This window comes from Pelobates fuscus, chromosome 9 (genome assembly GCF_036172605.1).
Source record: "Pelobates fuscus isolate aPelFus1 chromosome 9, aPelFus1.pri, whole genome shotgun sequence".
Classification (NCBI taxonomy): domain Eukaryota; kingdom Metazoa; phylum Chordata; class Amphibia; order Anura; family Pelobatidae; genus Pelobates; species Pelobates fuscus.
The window spans coordinates 109,997,500-110,018,504 of NC_086325.1; the positions used below are offsets into that span (position 1 = coordinate 109,997,500).

The 21,005-nt window shown below is 44.4% G+C and overlaps 1 protein-coding gene across 1 annotated transcript in view; it reads right to left on the reverse strand.

Moving 5' to 3' along the window:
* The window catches only part of OLFML2A (olfactomedin like 2A), a 106,115-nt gene that overhangs the window by 35,252 nt on the left and 49,858 nt on the right, over window positions 1-21,005 (reverse strand). The window lies entirely within an intron of this gene.

Here is a 21,005-nt window from a genome sequence, read left to right on the forward strand (position 1 = left end):
ATTTATAAAATATACATTGAGATTTCTCTCGTGTCCTGGAAAGTACAATGGTATGTGTGCATGTGAAAACACATGAAACAAAATATAACCAGAATGAGACCACTGTTTTCTCATGTTATACTCTGTTTAGGTTTGAAAACTGAAATGTTTAATTTTATGTTTATTATTTGCAACTGAAAATGATGAATCTCCAGGGCCATATTTTCAATTAGGCAGAATAGGGGTTGCCTATTTATAGCACTAAATAATGTGTATCTTTGAGTATTGCCATCCCAGCTCTTCCAGTGTCTGTGTGTGAGGCTGGACAGGAAGAGGAAAGGATCACTAACCAGTGATCCCACCTGCCCCCTAGTAACCTCACACACAGGAAGAACACTGCAGAAGGAGCAGCTCTAATATCATCAATCTGACTGGGTTACCGAAGACATAGGGGGGTGAGTACTTTGTACAGGGCCGGCGCTACCTGTTAGGCGGACTAGGCAGCCGCCTAGGGTGCCTCTTGGGAAGGGGCGCCGCCAGGAGCGCCGGCCCCCCTAATGCTGCAGCCGCCCGAGCACTCTGCATAGAGCCTCAGGCGGCTGCAGCTTTGCCCGGGCTGGTGCGTCCATGAGGACGCACTGCCTGGGCGCAGCCAGAGGAGAGGGGCTGACAGGAGGGAAGCGATCAACGCTCCCTACTGTCACTCCCTCACTGTAGCGTGGCCGAGCCCTGTATGGTCCGCCGGTACAGAGAGCATCTGTCTCCTGTACCCGGCTGGACTAACAGGAAGTGAATACTGAGTGTTCACTGTAACGGATCGCCTGGCACCCCGACTGGGTACCTCCGTTAATGGATGCTCCTAGCGCTTCCTGAGGATTCCAAGCACTCTAGCCGACACCACAATCACCGAATCAGAGAAGCATATGAATCCTCTCAAGCCTCTGAATGCTGTAGACAGTTGAATAGGAACCATACGAATAGGTTTGCACTCCTAGCAGTCAAACTGGAACAGCATGCAATAAATCCTCCCCCAATAATGAGACGACACTTCACTTTGAGGGTTAAACAGGAACTATGGACAGGCTCATCCAGCCTGGCTTTTATTTCCATCTCACACATACAGGCCACACCCAGGGGGAGGCATAAAATAACCAATCCGAGATATGGTACAACCCACACATCCCCTCCCCTTAGCCTGAGAGATAATCCACTTATTATACAGTTTAAAACATAACTTTTACACAATATCTGTAACTTCAAAACCATACATCACATTCACATACAAATCACATTTGCATCACATAGTCAGACTCAGCATACTTTAAACATAAACACTTCCAAAATTCAGGCAAATCCCTCCAGTGGATCAAAAGTTACACGGAAGTCCTTTTATGACCGACCGCAAGCACATTTTCTTGCCCAAAACAGTTCCATAGATTTGGGCTGTGCGGTCGGTCAATTCCTGGCATAAAAACGGCTAAGTCCCATTCGAAGTGTGCCTGTACTTCGACTTTAGTCGAAGTGTCGAAGTGGAGTTGATGTTAAGGGTCGGCAGTGTTCGAAGTTAAAATGGCCGCCGCCACGTGGTCCTTTGTCCGATACCGGCCACTTCGACGACTTCGACAACTTCGACAACTTCGGTAACTTCGACAGCTTCGACGGCTTCGACAGCTTCGACTGTGTCCGAAGTGCCATATACAAAAGTACCAATCTGTCCCCAAAGTATTTAAAGGGCTATGGACAGTATTATACAATCCACATGCCCACAAGTAGTTCTTAAAGGGTCAGTACATTATGGTAGCAGTCCATAAGCCCCAATTCAGTCCCTTAAAGGGCAATATCTCCCAGGGACCATAATCACTGGGCAGGAGGCTAGCAACCAGGCTTCTCCAGTTCTCAGTAGCGAGGTTGGTTTCGCCACATTCACTTCCTTTTAGTCCCGCCAGGTACAGGAAACAAAAGCTCCCTGTACCCGGCCGGACCATACAGAGCTCGGCCACGCTACATCATAGGTAGGGGAGGGGGGGAAGAAAGAAACAGGGAGGGAGGGAGGGGAGAAAGAAACAGGGAGGGAGGGGGAGAAAGAAACAGGGAGGGAGGGAGGGGGAGAAAGAAACAGGGAGGGAGGGGGAGAAAGAAACAGGGAGGGAGGGAGGGGGAGAAAGAAACAGGGAGGGAGGGGGAGAAAGAAACAGGGAGGGAGGGAGGGAGGGGGAGAAAGAAACAGGGAGGGAGGGGGAGAAAGAAACAGGGAGGGAGGGGGAGAAAGAAACAGGGAGGGAGGGGGGGAGAAAGAAACAGGGAGGGAGGGGGAGAAAGAAACAGGGAGGGAGGGAGGGGGGGAGAAAGAAACGGGGAGGGAGGGAGGGAGGGGGGGAGAAAGAAACTGACAGGGAGGGGGGGGAGAAAGAAACTGACAGGGAGGGGGGAGAAAGAAACTGACAGGGAGGGGGGAGAAAGAAACTGACAGGGAGGGGGGGAGAAAGAAACTGACAGGGAGGGGGGGAGAAAGAAACTGACAGGGGGGAGAAAGAAACTGACGGGGGAGAAAGAAACTGACAGGGGGGGAAAGAAACTGACGGGGGAAAGAAACTGATGGGGGGAGAAAGAAACTGACGGGGGGGAGAAAGAAACTGACAGGGAAGGGGGGGGGAGAAAGAAACTGACAGGGGGAGAAAGAAACTGACAGGGAGGGGGGGAGAAAGAAACTGACAGGGGGGGAGAAAGAAACTGACAGGGAGGGGGGGAGAAAGAAACTGACAGGGGGGAGAAAGAAACTGACAGGGAGGGGGGGGAAGAAACTGACAGGGGGGAGAAAGAAACTGACAGGGAGGGGGGGAGAAAGAAACTGACAGGGAAGGGGGGAGAAAGAAACTGACGGGGGGAGAAAGAAACTGACAGGGAGGGGGGAGAAAGAAACTGACAGGGAGGGGGAGAAAGAAACTGACAGGGAGGGGGGAGAAAGAAACTGACAGGGAGGGGGGGGAGAAAGAAACTGACAGGGAGGGGGGGAGAAAGAAACTGACAGGGAGGGGGGAGAAAGAAACTGACAGGGAGGGGGGAGAAAGAAACTGACAGGGAGGGGGGGAGAAAGAAACTGACAGGGAGGGGGGAAAGAAAGAAACTGACAGGGAGGGGGGAAAGAAAGAAACTGACAGGGAGGGGGGGGAAGAAAGAAACTGACGGGAGGAGAAAGAAACTGACAGGGAGGGGGGGAGACATTTACAGGGAGGGGAATTGACGGGGGGAAGAAACTGACAGGGCGGGGGGGAGACATTGACGGGGAGAGAGAAACTGACAGGGAGGGGGGAGTGACAGGGGAGGGAGGGGGAATGAGAGTAACAAGGGAGGGGGGAGAAGAGAGTGACAAGGGAGGGGGAGAGATTGACATTCATCACACACACACAATCACACACAATGCACCCCTTACACACAAAGACAATGCACCCCTTGCACACAGAAAAACACACAATGCATTACACACACAATGCATTACACACACACACATACAATGCAACCCTTACACACAATGCATCCCTTACACACACAGAAACACACAATGCATTCCTTACACACACTCAAAGCACCACTTACAGACTCACACAATTCATCCCTTACATACACAGAAACACACCTTGCAGCCCTTACACATACAAACACAAATTCACACAATGCATTCCTTACACACAAATCAGGACATCCCCTACACACTCCACCCCCTGTGAACAAACTCATTGGTGGAACATGAAGGTGGACCCTGGGACCCAGACCTTGAGCTATGTAAAGGGCCCCCAAAAAATGGAACTGCTTCCCGTTCTCCCAGAACATTGATTTTTGTGACTACAGTTACAAAGAGCCTCCATAGATCCTGTTCTACATCAGACCAGTGGAGCCAGACTGCAGCTAGAGCCCATCATCATCCTCATCTGGTTGTACGTAGGCAATCTAGTATATCATTTGTGGCACTAATCTCTAATTTACCTCACATTATAGAAACACTATAGTCCCCAGAACCACTGCAGCTTAATGTAGTGGTTCTGGTGTATATAGCCTGTCCCTGCAGGCCTTTTAATGTAAACACGGCGGCACTGCAGCACTAGCGTTAGTTAACATGGCAGGTCATATGGGTGGGGCATTGTCACAGGGGGGGAGGGGAGCGGCAAACTTTACTTTTGCCTAGGGCGGCAAAAATCCTTGCACCGGCCCTGACTTTGTAAATAACCCTTCAAACTCCAGCACTCAAATTTAAACTTGAAAATAAACCCTTTACCTTAGTCCTATGTTTATCTCCACTTATAAACTTAACAACTTGTGTGCCCCAATACTAAACCGATGCTAGATGGAGTGGGGTATAGTGACACAATGGGTATAAGTAGGGGTAATGAAATGGGTTGCTAGAAAAGTAATCACTGAGAACTTAGTAGGTTATTTTTGACAGTTGCAGGAGAGGAGTCATGGTGGGGGGGATGAAAACCTGCTAACAGTTTAAATGATATGCTTTCCTGAAGAAGTGTTTTTAAAAAAGGAGTGGAGACTGGGTGAAAGTCCAACGGAGAAGGGAAAGGACTTCCACAGAGAATGTGCAGCCCTGGAGAAGTCTTAGGAGGCGAGCATCAGATGTGGGAATACGGACGGAGGATAGGCGTAGGTTTTCGGGAGTGTGTGCCTCGACGGGACACATTTGTGTATTAGGAAGAATAGGTAGGTTGGAGCAGCATTATGTAGGGACTTGTAAGCAAGCACCAAAATCTGAAATTGAGCCCTATATCTAACTGGAAGCCAATGTAGGGATTGACAGAGGGGGGAGGCGTGAGAGGTGCGGGCGGACAGGAAAATGAGCCTCGCCGCCACATTAATTATAGATTGAAGCGGTTCAATCTGGGAACACGTAAGACCACTGAGAAGGGAATTGCAGTAGTCAAGGCGAGAAAGAACAATGGCATGGACCAGTACCTTAGCTGCGTCTAGTGTTAAATATGCGGCAGGATTTGGCGATCGACTGGACATGAGGGGTGAAGGAGAGGTCGGACTCAAAGAGAACACCTAGGCAGCGAGCCTTAAAGGTGATGATGGCGCCGTTGACTTGGAGGGAGACAGACACGGGAGTAGCAACACTTGAGGGAGGAAAGACCAGAAGTTCTGTTTTGGACAGGTTGAGTTTAAGGAAGTGAGCAGCCATCCAGTGATCAAATACTGCGAAAATGGCGCCAAAATTCAACACCCCCAGACTACTATTTAATCAAACATAGGGAATGAGGAACTATGCACCTGTGGAAGATCGACATGGTTGAAACACGTTGTGCTTTTACTTTGGACATTTTTAATTATTTGTCTGCTGCTATATCTTGTTTTCTGGACTTTATTGAAGTAAATCCATTTGAGAAAAACCTTCAAGTTTCCTGAATATTTGGGAGTAACAGAATTCCAGGATTCATTCAAGCAACTTTATCTGCTGATAAGCCATCACAGCAAGAGCCTGCCCTATGTGGCTCTGGGAAGAGTAAATGACCCATTACCTTTGTGTACTTAAATATCTGTATATATACAGTATTACATGTACAGTTTTATATGTTACAGATAACCAGAGACAAATTGTAAGGTCCTCCTTGATATAAGTATATCACATTGTGTGGTGGTGGTGGTTTTAATTGCGCACCCTGTATTTTGTACTTGTTTTTGCACTTTATGTAGTGTCTTCTGAGTGATTATTGACACTAGGGTTGCTGCATCTCTAACAATTTAATAGCGCCAATCCACCCATATCCAATTGTTTTTAACTTTTCTTGTTTGTATCCTGAAGACCGAGATTACGGAGAATGAGAAGAAGCTGTTGATGATCAAGTGTCAAAGGCAGCAGAAAGATCAAGGAGAATTAGGATAGAGTAATGGCCGCGAGATTTAGCAGCGATTAAATCATTGGATACTTTGGTCACACCTGTTTCAACAGAGTGACGAGCGCGGAATCCAGACTGAAGCGGGTCAAGCAGAGACAACTCTCTCAAGGATCTTGGAGGGAAATGGCAGTAGTGATGTAGGGCGGTAGTTGGATGGGGAGTTGGGGGTCAAGGTTGGGCTTTTTCAGAATCAGCATTATGGTTGCATGCTTGAAGGGTGAAGGAACTGTGCCAGAGGAAAGGGAGAGATTGGAAATTTTAGTGAGAGGTTGAGCAAGAGAGGGAGACAGAGTGCGGATGAGATATGAGGGAATAGGATCAAGGGAACAGGTGGTGGAGCAGAATCCTCTTTCGTTGTAGCAGGTGCGAATGAGCATAGAACAGGAGAGGGGTTGAAAATCTTCCCTGATTGTAGAAATCTTCTCAGTGAAGTGAGTTGCAATGTTTGAGACGGACAGGTTGGTAGGAGGAGGGGGCGCAACAGGGCGAAGGAGAGAATTAAAAGTGTGAAATTGTCATTTGGGTTCACGGGAGAGTGTGGTTATGAGGGTATTGAAGTAATTTACTTTTACAGAGGAAAAAGACAAAGTGTAGGAGCGCAGCATACATTTATAGTGGAGAAAGTCAGGTGCAGAGTAAGACTTTCTCCAACAGCATTCAGCAGTTCGTGAACATTTTTGGAGATATCGGGTTAGCTTGGTGTGCCAGGGTTGTAATTGGGACCGCTTGCTGCGTTTCAATGTAGGAGATGCCATGATGTCTAGTTGAGAGGAGAAAGTGGAGTTGTAGAGTGAGGTTGCAGAGTTAGGGCAAGTGAGATTTGAGAAGGGTAAAAGGACAGTTTCGAGTTTGCTTGGGGTTTCTGCGAGATTGGAGAGTTGATGGTGGTGAAATTTGGGTATGGGATATGCTGATGTCAAAGGTTAGCAGATGGTGGTCCGATAAAGGAAATTGAATAGTGGAGAGATTGGAGGTGGCACAGAGATTGGTGAAGATGAGGTCTAGAGTATTTTCTGCTGTATGAGTTGCTCAAGTAGATCACTGTGTGAGGCCGAAGGAGGAGGTTACAGAGAGCAGATGGGAGGCATCAGGGCAGTTGCGGGAAGGAGTATGAGGGAAGGAGTGCTAGAGGAGAGAATAGCCTAGGATGACCTGGGGGAGGAGGGGAGGGCGATAGATGATGACAATTCATAAAGGAGTGGGCTTAAATATGCCGACATGGTGAACTTCAGAGGAAGTAAAGGAAAGTGCAGGGAGGATAGGTTGAAAAGTACACCGCCACCTTTACAGTTGAGTCTGGGTTTGTGGGAGAATTGTAGTCCACCAAAACATAAAGAAGCCGGAGAAGCGGTATCAGAGTGGGACAGCCAAGTCAAGGGAGTGCAAGAAGTGTGAGGAAATTAGAGATGAAGAGGTTTTAAGAGGATATGTAGTGCATCTGAAATATCTATAGGGGCAGCAGTCCTGAGGGTAGGGGAACAGCCTTTATCCTAATAACAATATATAGTAAGAGAAAAAAATTAGAGAACAGGGCCGTGGCATTAAAACAAAGCTCTATCTGTCCTTTACTGTTTCAGCAACTAAAATAAACTGGGAGAAGTGCAATCTATCTGTCTATCCATTGGATTTGTTCAGGGCCGTCTTTAACGCGGGGCAAACGGGGCAGCTGCCCCGGGCCCAGTTACTCCTGGGGGGCCCAAAGCAGTTGCCCCATGGCCCCGCCGCCCATAGCCTGCATAAGAAAAATTCCCTCCCTACCCATGGGCCCGCGGTGCTTGTATTGCGGCTGCACCGGGGCCCATACTCTAAGGGTGCTCACCGGGTGGCCAATACACTTAGGGCCACCCGGTGAGCACTTTTCAGCACGGGCCCAGTCAGATGCTGTGGCCCTTTATCAGCACGACTGGGCCTCCTGCTTTACGGCAGCCTGGGAGGAAGGGACGTCCGGGAGTCACTTCCTCCCTCAGAGATGATGACCCGCGCGGGAGGGAGGCTGAGCCAGGAGGCAGCGAGGAGGGGGACTGAGCAAAGAGAGCCAGTCCCCAACTCCCAACCACCCAAGGCAGCACACTGAACCCCATGGAAGGTAGGAAACTGGAGGGGGGCTTTACAGTTTGCCCATGTGTATTTACAGTTTGCCCATCAGTATGTGTGTGTTTATGTCTGTCAGTAGGACTGTGTGTGTCCGTGTGTGTGTGTGTCAGTCTGTCTGTCACTAGGTATGTGTTTGTGTCTGTCAATAGGTGTGTGTGTGTCAGTCTGTGTGTGTGTGTCTTGTCTGTCACTAGGTCTGTGTTTCTGTCTGTCACTAGGTCTGTGTTTGTGTCTGTCAATAGGTATGTGTGTGTGTCAGTAGGTATGTGTATGTGTGTCAGTTTGTCTGTGTGCCTGTCAGTAGGTCTGTGTGTGTGTGTCTGTCAGTAGGTCTGTCTGTGTGTGTGTCAGTGTGCCAGTATGTCTGCCTGGGTATTAGTATGTCTGTGTGTGTGTGCCACTATGTCTGTCTGTGTGTCTGTCAGTAGGTCTGTGTGTGTGTCTGTGAATGTATGTCAGTATGTCTCAGTATGTGTCTGTGTGTGTGTCAGCATGTCTGTCAGTGTATGTGTCGGTATCCATATGTCAGTATGTATGTGTCAGTTTGTCTGTCTATATGTGTCTGTATATCTGTGTGTCTGTATGTGTATCAGTGTGTATCTGTATGCTGTCTTTGTGTGTTTTGGTGTATCTGTGTGTGTGTCTGTGTATCTGCATGTGTGTATATGTGTCTGTATATCTACATGTGTGCCAGTGTGTATATCGGTGTGTCTGCATGTTTTTCAGTGTGTGTGTGTGTGTGTGTGTATAAATATCTATGTGTGTGAGTGTGTGAATGCGGAGATGTATGCACATATACAAAAACTACATACAAATACACCCCTGCATTCAAACTCCAACACTACGTACAAACACACACCAAAATTATATGTAAACACACCCCTGCATTCAAAAACCAACACTACACATAAATACATGCATGCAAGTACGCCAACACCACATACATTCCATACAAAAACCTGTTTACATTCAAACACATAAAAACAGCTTAGTGCTAAATACAAACCTTCAAACATGGGTAAATGGTAGAGCCCCAGCTGTCAATGCATTGCTGGAGTTGCACGACAGATGGGGAACTACCTTTTAATCACCCGTGCGATAGGGAGGCTCAAAAAAATTCTTGCACCTCTCTACATTAGGACTGCCACTGCGTTGGGGTGGAGGACGGGATTGCACACCTGGGGAGAGGGTACCAGGGGGCCCAAGCAAATGCTTTGCCCATGGTCCAATCAATATTAAAGACGGCCCTGGATTTGTTTAGAGCAAGCTCCAAACACTCAAAGTGTAAAAGTATTTTCACTTGTCGGGTTCACTTTAGTAATGGTTTTTGTTCATGGTAATAATTAGGGAGATATTGTTTAAATCAAGTTTCTACCTGTAATTCTCATTTTCTTCTTTGTGCTAATGTAAATTATTATGTTTTAGACTTTAATTTAACAAGTTTTTTTGTTTTATTATTGGTTTGTTTTAACATCCAGTAGATCTGGATTTTCTATTGATTTAATGTGGAACAAGTCAGAAAAGGAACAAGAATTTTTCACATGTATTTTTCCAGAGCCCAACGTTTAGTGAGGACTTGTGACATTTGCCACACTCGGTTTTCAAAGGCTTCTTTGTAGAGGCCAAACATTAGAAACTTATCACCATGCCAGGGGAACTTACATTCAAGCTAAATCTATTTGTCAATAGACTTCTTGCTCATTTTTTTTTATCTGTTTATGTAAGTTAGAGGATAGATATTTTTAATTCATTAAAATTGTTACGCAACTCAATTAATCAATGCTAACCTTATAGCTAATTGGCTCTGATATTTAGAGAGTATGACTACCATATAATTATTCTGCATAGATAAGACGCCTTTCACAAACAAAAGCATCTGTGACAGGTTCCATGCATAACCTATTGCTCTTGACCTAGTGTTCAATTCAAAATATGTGTAAGCAGTTGTGTTTTTTTTTGTTTTTTTTTTACCACAACAAATTAGTGTATCATAATGAATGTATATAAACCACTTTGTTTTGTATTCTAAATGTAACTCTCAAATCCATAAATAATTATCAGTAGGCATAAATATATATCTGCAGGCCATGATGTCACCTAAACACTTCTGAATTTATCCTGACTTCTAAGAACAATTTTCATTACATCCCCATACCCTTTGTCCATTTAAAACATTAGATTCTACTAAGTTATGCAAGGAGATGGGGGGACATGAGCTAAACGAGGGGGGCGGGTGGAACTTCCTAAATAACTAATATTTGTATTGCTCAACAGTGACAGCAAAAAAAAGAGATCAATTAAATATGGGTGCTATCAGTAACTCCAGTAACTGTTTTATGGTGTTTTCTAAGTTTATTTCAAATACATTTTTCATTTATTTTATTAAGTAGAAGAAAGAATGGCACATGGAGGAAGCACACCCTTACCAACATTGGTGATCTGTCTCTCTTCGAAGACCAAGGAAACATGTAGACCTAACTGCTCTCCCACCAGATAGAGGGGAGTTTGATGTAATCCCAGTGTATATTAACAATAAATTGTCAAACCAAGACTGATGTATAGATAAACTAAAATATATCAAAATGCTCTTTTTCTGTGATTCTCAGAATTTGTGATGTACTGTCATTATTATACACAATTGTCAAAACTCATACTAAAATAGAGAATAATAAAAAAAGAAAACAGCAAGGTTACATACAATAAAACCCAAACATAATAGGAGGCACACTAAAATATGACATTTCATATTGAAAACCCTCATAATATTTATGGTAAGTATAATATTTTTTTTTATTGATTTTAGAACGCACCTTCTATTATGTTCGGTTTTCACTCTGTATTTTTGATGGCAGAGTGAGGGGCCAATGTAGGAATGTTTTTGCGAAGTCAAACACAGTATATATCATTTAGAGGAGTGTCTTTTTTATTCACTTTTGTTTAATAATATGCACATGGCTACAGACCAGTATATCATCGCAAATGTAAATTATGTGTAACAATTTAACAAGCATGTAAATGGGGCATAAAAATGTGATCTATTTCAACAGGCTCCAGCATAACGTGTAGAAAGGAAGAATGCTATCAGTTCATGGTTAAATACTTTGTTATTATTAGTTTACCATCATCCCATCCATTCCCAGTTAGTTATATGGTGTGGGGAGATATCACAAACCCTGTTCTGAAACTTCAAGCAGCTGAGGTCAGCTGTGGCTGCTCGAGTCAGATAGTATTATAGGATCTTTGTCAAGCAGATGATTTATCATATAATAAGGAGAACTGTATTTTACAAGAGACTTTCTGTCATAAGGCAAAGCACTGATGTAAATTGTTCCACAGAATGAAGACAAGTTCGTTTTCTGTGCATTTTTTCGGTAATACAGCACATTACATGTATTTTTTTTTTTTTTTACAGTAACAAAAAGAATTGTTGTTATGGGTAGAGTAGTCTTAAAGGCTATTGTGGCCAGGAGGTGGTGTGTGCCGGATGCTATTTGGTCAGTGACTAATGTTTCCCTGGAGTTAGCCACTAATGGCAAGCAGACGCAAACCACAATCCAGAGCAGTTGAGATCTCGCACAGCATGCATAATCTGTCAGATATCGTTTATGAGCTTTAATATTAAAACTTGTCAGGAGTTAACCAGACACTAGCACATTGTAGGCCAAAATAGCCAAATCGGGAAAATTATCCAACACAATTATACTTCAAGCTAGATCATATTGGCCTTAAAATGCAGAGAACAGAAGAACAAGGACAACTGAATATTTAAAATGACTTTTGTCCATTTAGTTTTTTTGACACGATATATTCAAAATTGCAGCATTGGTTATCTTGTGATGGGAGCAGAATACATCTCTTGACTAATTTATTTATCTTTTAAAGACAGAGGGTGCTGGGGTATATATCACACATTGTCATGATTCTATATTTTTGTTTCTTCAATCTGGTGCAGCACCTCACAGTGCCACTACCTTTCTGTGGTGCTGTTGTAGGCTTCTGCACCCAGATTGAAGAGATCTGACTCTGTTCCCAGCTGGCCCTACCTTGTAATTATCTCCTCCCCATTTGGTTTAGACTTGCCCCTTCTTGTTGGCTAGTTTTTTCATTTGGCTTGAGGTCTGGTCCCTTTATTCCTCTCCATGTTCAAGAGCAAGCTGCTTTCCTATGCAAACCCTCAGCGTTCCAGAGGCCCGGCTCCCTGTATCCAGAGCGCCCGCTCCTTTCCTTATTTAGAGTTATCTGTTTTGCATTTGTTATTCATTTGTGTATTTGTATATGATTCACTTCTTGTATTCTGGTTTTCTTGCCTTATGGATTCCTAGTAATAGTGGTTGCTGCTTATGGTCAGCACCCCTTTCCGACCAAACCTTGACACATTCCAGCGACACTAATCTGTGATAGAGCATACCCAGAGAGAATAAGAGAACGATATGGTTAATATCTGCACCCACACTTGATCCACACTACAGACAAATTCACAAGGGGTAAATAGCCTCTGGCCAAATAAAATTCCTACATTTATACTCGTAAACAAGTTTACGACTCGTAGAAACAAGTAGCCTCAAGGGTATTTCAGAGAGAAAAATAAAAACTGTGTGGCAGATCTTTAATAAATGAAAAGGAACAATTAATTGACTGATGGGAATGTTACAAGCTATGAGTTACACATTTCTACTATGTAATAATTCAAAAGATGTCTTCATTTAAACAAGTGAGTGTGGTGTTTGGAAGACTGGATTTGTTCTTTACAAGATGAGGGAAGCCTTAGGGAGTTTCTGCAGAAAATAGATTTTAGATTTAAGGGATAAATAAACCATCATCCGACAACACAGAGGTTTTCCCATGACTTCCTACGATAGAGATAAAATTAGCTGTGAAGAAAATGTGTATGCAGATTCTATTTCCACAGACAACGCCTGAGAACTTATTTACCCCATGAATACAGAGGTTTGAGGCATTGGAAAGCAATACAAAACTTAGTCTTATTTATCTCCACGCCCACCTCAGCACTGGTCTTCACCAAGCACACAAAATATTTTATCTGCCAGACTCAATCCTTTAGGAACATGGAGAGTGGCTATAAATGATCTCCACCATCCTGTATTGTTTAGATGCTTATATATTTCACACGCAGCTTTAATTAACAATAATTATTTGGTAAATGTATCCATACCAACAGTACTTCTTCTAGCAAAATATTCTGCAAACTACAATTTCACACATTATCTTTTTTTTTTTTTACAATGATTTATGTTACACTGTTTGTATAATACATTTTGACACTGCCAAACGAAATATGGAATCTGAAAGTTTTCTGACCATAGTGTCAATAAGACTGCCTCTATTCCAAAACACACTGAACACTTGAAAAGGTATCCAGGTTACATGATGATTTCATGTCTAACACTGGCTAAGCTTTTTATGTTTTGTAGGTTTTACCACATTTAGAAGTAATGGTTTCCTCTATGTACATAATGTTGTCTGTCCAATACAGTTTAGGGCCTGGATGACCCAAATAACTATATTTATTTTAGATACACCAATAGATTCCATTAACTAGACCTAAGAAATGTCTAACAGGTTTTTTTTTTTGTTGTTGTCAATAAGGGAGTATGGCAGACAGAGACAAAGGTGTAACTTTTTCTATTGAAATTGGTACCAGGGTAGAACGTATCTTAAGAGGTTTTCAGATTCCTAGTAAAATCTATACTAACTGAGCTTGACTGTAGGCTTTGTTTGACTAGTTTGTGTTCAGATTCCTTGATTTTTCTGGCTTGGTTATTTACTATTCTCCATTTTGACACCATTGATTTGCTCGTATTTATGCCAAATTGAAGGTAATTTTTTTTTTCCCCAGTTATGCCTAACCACTAAGTTGATCACTCTGAGATTCAGTAAAACCTCGTGCTCTCAGTTTGCCCTTTTCCACATAACGGTTCTACAACATCTTAGTGTATATTATTTACTTATTAGTTGTAGTATTTATCTATCACCAACATATTCTACAGTATTTTATTATATCATTAGATTTAGGAACAAGTTCCAATACCAAGCCATTTTCAAGGCCTAAACTCTGATATACGCTACTTTTTACCCAAGTAAATCACTCATGTTTTCTTAAATATATATATATATATATATATATAATTGCTTCACCCAGAGTGACTTTGCAACATTATATAAGTGTAAAAAATAAGGGTCAGGTCCTTGTTTGCAACCGGTTCCATTCAGGGATCAATATTTCAACACACCGAGGGGGCGGGGCCTGAGCTTCATGGCGGCTGGACGTGCTTCGTGAGAGCTCCGAGCTCAATCCTCCCTTCTAGCCGACATAATTGCACTCCAGCCAGCCAGGAACTGTAAAAACGACCAAAGCCTGATTGTACTCTCCTCAGGACCCGACCGAGGTGCCCCGGGTCTGCAGCCCACGCTCTGCGTGACCTAGAGCCCTCCAAAGCCTGAATGGAGCCCTGTTCCCCCCCCCCAGGACCGGTGGGGGTTATCCCGGTCCACCCTAGCCTGCACCGGTGACCAAGCGGCTCAGCAACAAGTTCTCGCCTACACTTTTACCTCAAGTGAAGAATCGGGCTCGATGCGAGACGGGCCTCGCATACAGGCCACACCACGAATGGCACCTACACAGGCAGACCCTAGCGAAGACCCGACTGCGCGCTCCCTCCGACGGATAGATGAGGCCTTCCAGCGCTTCTGGGAAAGACTGGAGCAGCGCATGGCACCGCAATTGCCAGAGTACGTGCAGGAGACGAAGGAGGCCAAGAAGCAGGGGCCGAGCGAGCCCCGTTCGGGCAGATTCCGCCCTGGAGCACACACCACCCAGGCTCTCTGTCCACCTGGGCCGAAGGCCAAATGAGATATACCCCCACAGCATCGCCCACAACGCCGGAGGACCACGCGCCGCTGGCGGCGTTTCACCACCAGAGCCCTCCGCAGCGCCCATAAAGGGGAAGACCCGGCTGCACTGCATACCCGAGTCTGTGGCACACAGATGCGGACCTTCCAAAAGGCCTGGGGCTGGAGCGGGGTCCGCCACGGCACACGCAGTACCGCTACCATCAGCAGAGCCGCAGGGGCCTCTGGGCTCCCCTCCAACCGGAGCACACAGCCACCACATTCTTTACGCCTGCACGACCTACAGGAAGACCAAGCGACTGCTTCACAGCTGGCAACCACGGGAATCGGGTGATGATGAAACTTCCCCTGCACCCTGGGGGCAGCTCGGGAGGCGATAGCGAGCACACACCCGCACCACATAGAACACTTGATTAAAAACCTGCCTCCAGCTCCTATTGACATATAATCACCGGCTTCTGAGCATCGAAGCGGAGTGTCAGATTTACGCTGCACATGGGACTGTTCAACCTACCAGCTGTAATGGTCACTTATTGACAATATGGATCACAACTGTAGATAACTGAAATTGTTTATTAAATTGTTATAATTGAAATAAAGTAAAATTCAAGTTGAACTGTCTCTTTAATTCCTTGTCAGAAAATTAAGCAGCAGCAGGATTTGCAGAGAAGATTAGGGTGAGGCAATGTTTTAGTCTGAACAGAGATGAGATTCCAATGTAGAATTGTTAATTGGCAGCAGAACAATTAGTTAGGTTGAAGCAAAAGAAGGTAAGCAGAGATGCAGGATAACAATACTCCTGTTTAGGCAGAAGAGTTCTACTTAGCTTTGTAGGGGTGGTAATCCGGTTTGATGAGAGATGTTTCTCAGAGAGGATTAAGTTGGCTGCAGACAAAAGAGTATCCAAAGGCAAGTCCGTGGTCGAGGAGAGGAGAAGGCAGGTATACGATAAACAGTCCGGGTCCGATACACAGGAGAGGTAAACACAGATACACTTAGCTTTGAAGTTTTCGCGGGAGGCTTTCAAATTGATCCAGCACTGAGGTGTTGCCGCGGTTTCCCTTTGTATCCTGGGAGTGACCGCGTCAGAGGAGGGGGAGTGGCCGCGCTCCGTCTACCCGGAAGTCCCCGGAGTACGGATGCCGGAAGGTCTGACAGAACCCCCCCCATAAGAAGCAGCCACCGGATGCTGTCAACGAGGTCTGGAAGGGTAGCGAGCATGGAACGCGTTGATGAGTCGACGAGCATGCACCGCGGAGGACGACACCCAGGAATCCTCGTCAACTCCGTAGCCTTTCCACCGGATAAGATACTGTAAGGAACCACGATGGATTCGCGAATCCAGGATCCTCTGGACCTCGTATTCTTCCTCACCTTGTACCAGAAGGGGATCAGGAGTGGTAAGAGCATCCCTTAGAAAAGGGTCGGAGCGGTGTGGTTTAAGCAGAGACACATGGAAGACAGGATGAAGTTTCATGGTAGGTGGAAGTTTCAATCTGACCACGTTTTCGTTGATAAGAGACAATATACGAAAAGGGCCAAGGAAGAGAGAACTCAGTTTCTTTGAGGGACGGTTTGTGACAATGTTCTTTGAAGAGAGCCATACGAGATCACCAACGTTGTAAGCAGGGGAAGGTCGTCTGCCAGTATCGAAAAACTTTTTCTGAGCAGATGATGCATTTTTGAGGTTATCACGCAACTTGAGGAAGAGGGCAGACATGAAAGCGTTGTGGTTGGAGACGTATGGATTAGAAGAAGGGAGTCCCTGATCAGGAATCGAAGAGGGATGGAATCCGTAATTTGAAAAGAATGGAGTCATTTTACTGCTAGCGTGTACAGAGTTGTTATATGAGAATTCTGCCATAGGTAACCATGTGATCCAATCGTCTTGTAAGTGAGAGCAATAACACCTCAAGTATTGTTCAACACACTGGTTAACTCTCTCTGTTTGTCCGTTGGTTTGGGGATGATAGGCTGAAGACAATTTACGTTGAATACTGAGAGAGGAACACATCTCATTCCAGAACTTGGAGGTGAACTGTGTTCCCCTGTCTGAAATGATTTCTTCAGGAAGTCCATGGAGTTTCACTATGTTGTCGATGAATATTTTTGCAAGCTCAGATGAAGAGGGTAATTTCCTTAAAGGAATAAAATGAGACATTTTGGTGAAACGGTCTACCACTACTAGAATGGTGTTATGATGTTGCGAAGGAGGGAGTTCCACCAAGAAATCCATTGAAATGGACTGCCAAGGTCTTTCTGGGATCGGTAGGCTTAATAGTTGACCGAATGGTGGATGATGGTCAGATTTTGATCTCAGACAGGTTGGACAGGTTTTGACATAAGATTCTATGGTTCTGTCCTGGCGAGGCCACCAGTAATATCTTTTAGACAGTTCCAGTGTTTTCCTTGTACCCGGATGACCAGCCAGAGGGGAATCATGTATTAAGGTGAGAATTTTATTCCTAAACAAGGGAGGAATGTATAACCTGTTTTTGAAGTAGTAGAGACCGTCCTTTTTTGATAGTTTCTTTTGTTTGGGAAGCTCAAGATCTTCTTCTTTAAGATGTTTAATATCATCTATTAATGACGAAATGATACCTATGATTTTAGGTGGGGGAGTTCCAATCACAGGAAGATCTTGTTGGATTCTGGACAGAGCATCTGCTTTTTTGTTTCTGGATCCAGGTCTGTAAATAATTTGAAAATTGAATCGGGCAAAGAAAAGATTCCATCTTACTTGTCTGGCAGAGAGAGTTTTGTTCGAATGAAGATATTCAAGGTTCCTGTGGTCAGTGTATACAATTACAGGAGTGCGTGAGTCTTCAAGTATGTGTCGCCAGTTTTCGAATGCTGCTTTAATACTTAACAATTCTTTTTCTCCTATAGGATAATTTCGTTCAGCAGGAGACATAGATCGTGAGAAAAAAGCCACTGGATGGAGAGGATCTTGAGGCGATCGTTGCTGAGAAAGGACAGCCCCGATAGCTGCGTCAGAAGCATCTGTTTCCATGACGTAGAGAAAATCAGGATTAGGGAGTTGGAGAATGGGAGCACTTGTAAATCTCCGTTTTAATTCATCAAAGGCTGCTTGAGCCTCTTCGTTCCAAGCAAAGGAACGTTTACTGCTATTGAGCAGGTTAAGCGGATGAGCTACATTGGAGTAATTTTTAATGAACTTCCTGTAGAAGTTGGCAAATCCCAAAAAACGTTGTAAGTCCTTAATATTAGCAGGAGTAGACCAATTGACAATACAATCTATTTTTGAGGTATCCATACTTATGGAATGAGGGGAGATAACGTATCCCAAAAAAGTGATTTCATTGACTTCAAAAATACATTTTTCAGGTTTAGCATATAATTTGTGTGTTCTTAATCTGGATAATACCCATCTCACATGTTTTCTGTGTTCCTCAAGGTTGTTGGAGTAGATGAGAATATCATCTAAGTAGATGATGACACAAACATCTAGGAGATCTCTGAAGATATCGTTTATGAAATGCTGAAAGGTTGCAGGGGCGTTACAGAGCCCGAAGGGCATGACAAGATATTCGTAAAGGCCATATCGGGTCCTGAACGCCGTTTTCCATTCATCATTGGCCTTGATTCTAACAAGGTTATATGCCCCACGAAGGTCAAGTTTAGTGTAGATGGTAGCTGTTCTTAATCTTTCGATCAACTCATTGATCAGGGGAAGAGGGTAACGATTCTTGATAGTTATTTTATTTAATGACCTGTAGTCGATGATTGGGCGTATAGTCTGATCCTTGTTCCTTACGAAAAACATGCTGGAAGCGGCTGGTGAACAGGAAGGTCTAATGAACCCTTTACGGAGGTTCTCATCCAGGTATTCTTTGAGGGTTTTTAACTCTGATTCAGAGAGAGGGTAAATGTGTCCAAAAGGGATAGGAGCACCAGGAACAAGGTCAATAGGACAATCATAAGGTCGATGAGGAGGAAGTGTCTCCGCTTCCTTTTTACTGAATACATCGGCGAACTCAGAATAGATGGAAGGTATGGGGGTTTCTTCAGTAACTTGTAGAATGGGGATGTGTTGTAGACATGTTCCCTTACAATATGCAGAGTTAAAGGTGAGAGAGAAAGGAGCCCATGTAATATATGGGTTGTGAGTCCGCAACCAGTCGATTCCTAATATAATTGGATAAAGAGGAGAATTTATAACATCAAAAACAAGAAATTCAGAATGGATATGATTGGTAGTAGTTCTTAAAGGGATAGTTTCAGACCGAATGGGCCCCGAGGATATTAAGGAGCCATCAATAACTCTGACAGAGACGGAATTACGTTTTTGAACACAAGGAATTTTATTTTTTGAAACAAAGGATGAGTCCAGGAAAACCCCATTAGCACCGGAATCGATAATGGCATCAGTGGTAATCCTTTCTTTGTCCCACTGTAATATGAGAGAAACAGAGGAGAGATGAGAGGTAGTTTTAGGAGGAAGTACACTCATTACATTCGTAGTAGAACCATGCTTACCGCCTCTAGGACGTTTCAATAGAGGACATTCTGGGACCACATGTTCTTGTGAAGCACAGTACATGCAGAGGTTCATTTGTCTTCTTCTGGTTCTCTCTTCTGGAGTAAGAGGACTTCTCAAAACCCCTATTTCCATAGGTTCTGTGGGAGTTACAGGTTTCTCTGGTGCTCGTGAAGAAGTGAAGGGTTTTTTCCATAGGGAGCTAGTGAGTGACTTCTCAGCTTTTCTTTCCCTAAGTCGTCTGTCAATGCTGATTGACAATTGGATAAGAGTATTCAGTGTAGTAGGTAGTTCTGTCCTGGAGAGCTCATCCTTGACAGCTTCAGATAACCCAATACGGAACTGGTTACGTAGTGTTATGTCATTCCACTGGGTTTCTGGTGCCCATCGTTTGAATTCAGCAATATAATCCTCGACAGGCCTGTTTCTTTGCTGCAGTGTTCTAATGGTTAAGTCTGCAGTTGCTTGTTTATTAGGGTCCTTGTAAAGGAGAGACATGGCTTCGAAGAATTCATCCAGGGAATCCAATATGGGGTCATCATTCTCCAGGAAGGAATGAGCCCAGGCCATGGGTTCGCCTCTTAAAAATGAAATAACAGAACAAACCTTAGATCTTTCGGTGGGATATGATCTAGGTTTCAAGGCAATCAACAATTTGCAAGAATTGATAAATTCTCGGTATTGGGACCTGTCTCCAGAAAACTTTTCGGGGTTGGAAACAGCAGGATCACTAGCCGAGTGTGTAACGGTATGAGGAGTGTGTGTTTGTAAGTCCCTTACATAAGTAAGGATTCGTTCATTGGTGACCTGTAGGTCTTGCATGCCTTGAGTAAGCGTATCCACTCTTTGGTTCAATCTTGTGATTTCAGAAGTGAGATCTACTGGATCCATTAAGAGGGCTGGATCAATCTGTAATGGTCACTTATTGACAATATGGATCACAACTGTAGATAACTGAAATTGTTTATTAAATTGTTATAATTGAAATAAAGTAAAATTCAAGTTGAACTGTCTCTTTAATTCCTTGTCAGAAAATTAAGCAGCAGCAGGATTTGCAGAGAAGATTAGGGTGAGGCAATGTTTTAGTCTGAACAGAGATGAGATTCCAATGTAGAATTGTTAATTGGCAGCAGAACAATTAGTTAGGTTGAAGCAAAAGAAGGTAAGCAGAGATGCAGGATAACAATACTCCTGTTTAGGCAGAAGAGTTCTACTTAGCTTTGTAGGGGTGGTAATCCGGTTTGATGAGAGATGTTTCTCAGAGAGGATTAAGTTGGCTGCAGACAAAAGAGGCAAGTCCGTGGTCGAGGAGAGGAGAAGGCAGGTATACGATAAACAGTCCGGGTCCGATACACAGGAGAGGTAAACACAGATACACTTAGCTTTGAAGTTTTCGCGGGAGGCTTTCAAATTGATCCAGCACTGAGGTGTTGCCGCGGTTTCCCTTTGTATCCTGGGAGTGACCGCGTCAGAGGAGGGGGAGTGGCCGCGCTCCGTCTACCCGGAAGTCCCCGGAGTACGGATGCCGGAAGGTCTGACACCAGCTGTACATCTTCGACGGCCTAACACAGAGGGGCATCGGCTGAGTAGCCCACTGGGACTTTAAATACCCTGGCAGGAATTACGGCACCCGAGACCCGACAATGCCCTACTCACCTTTAATGAGT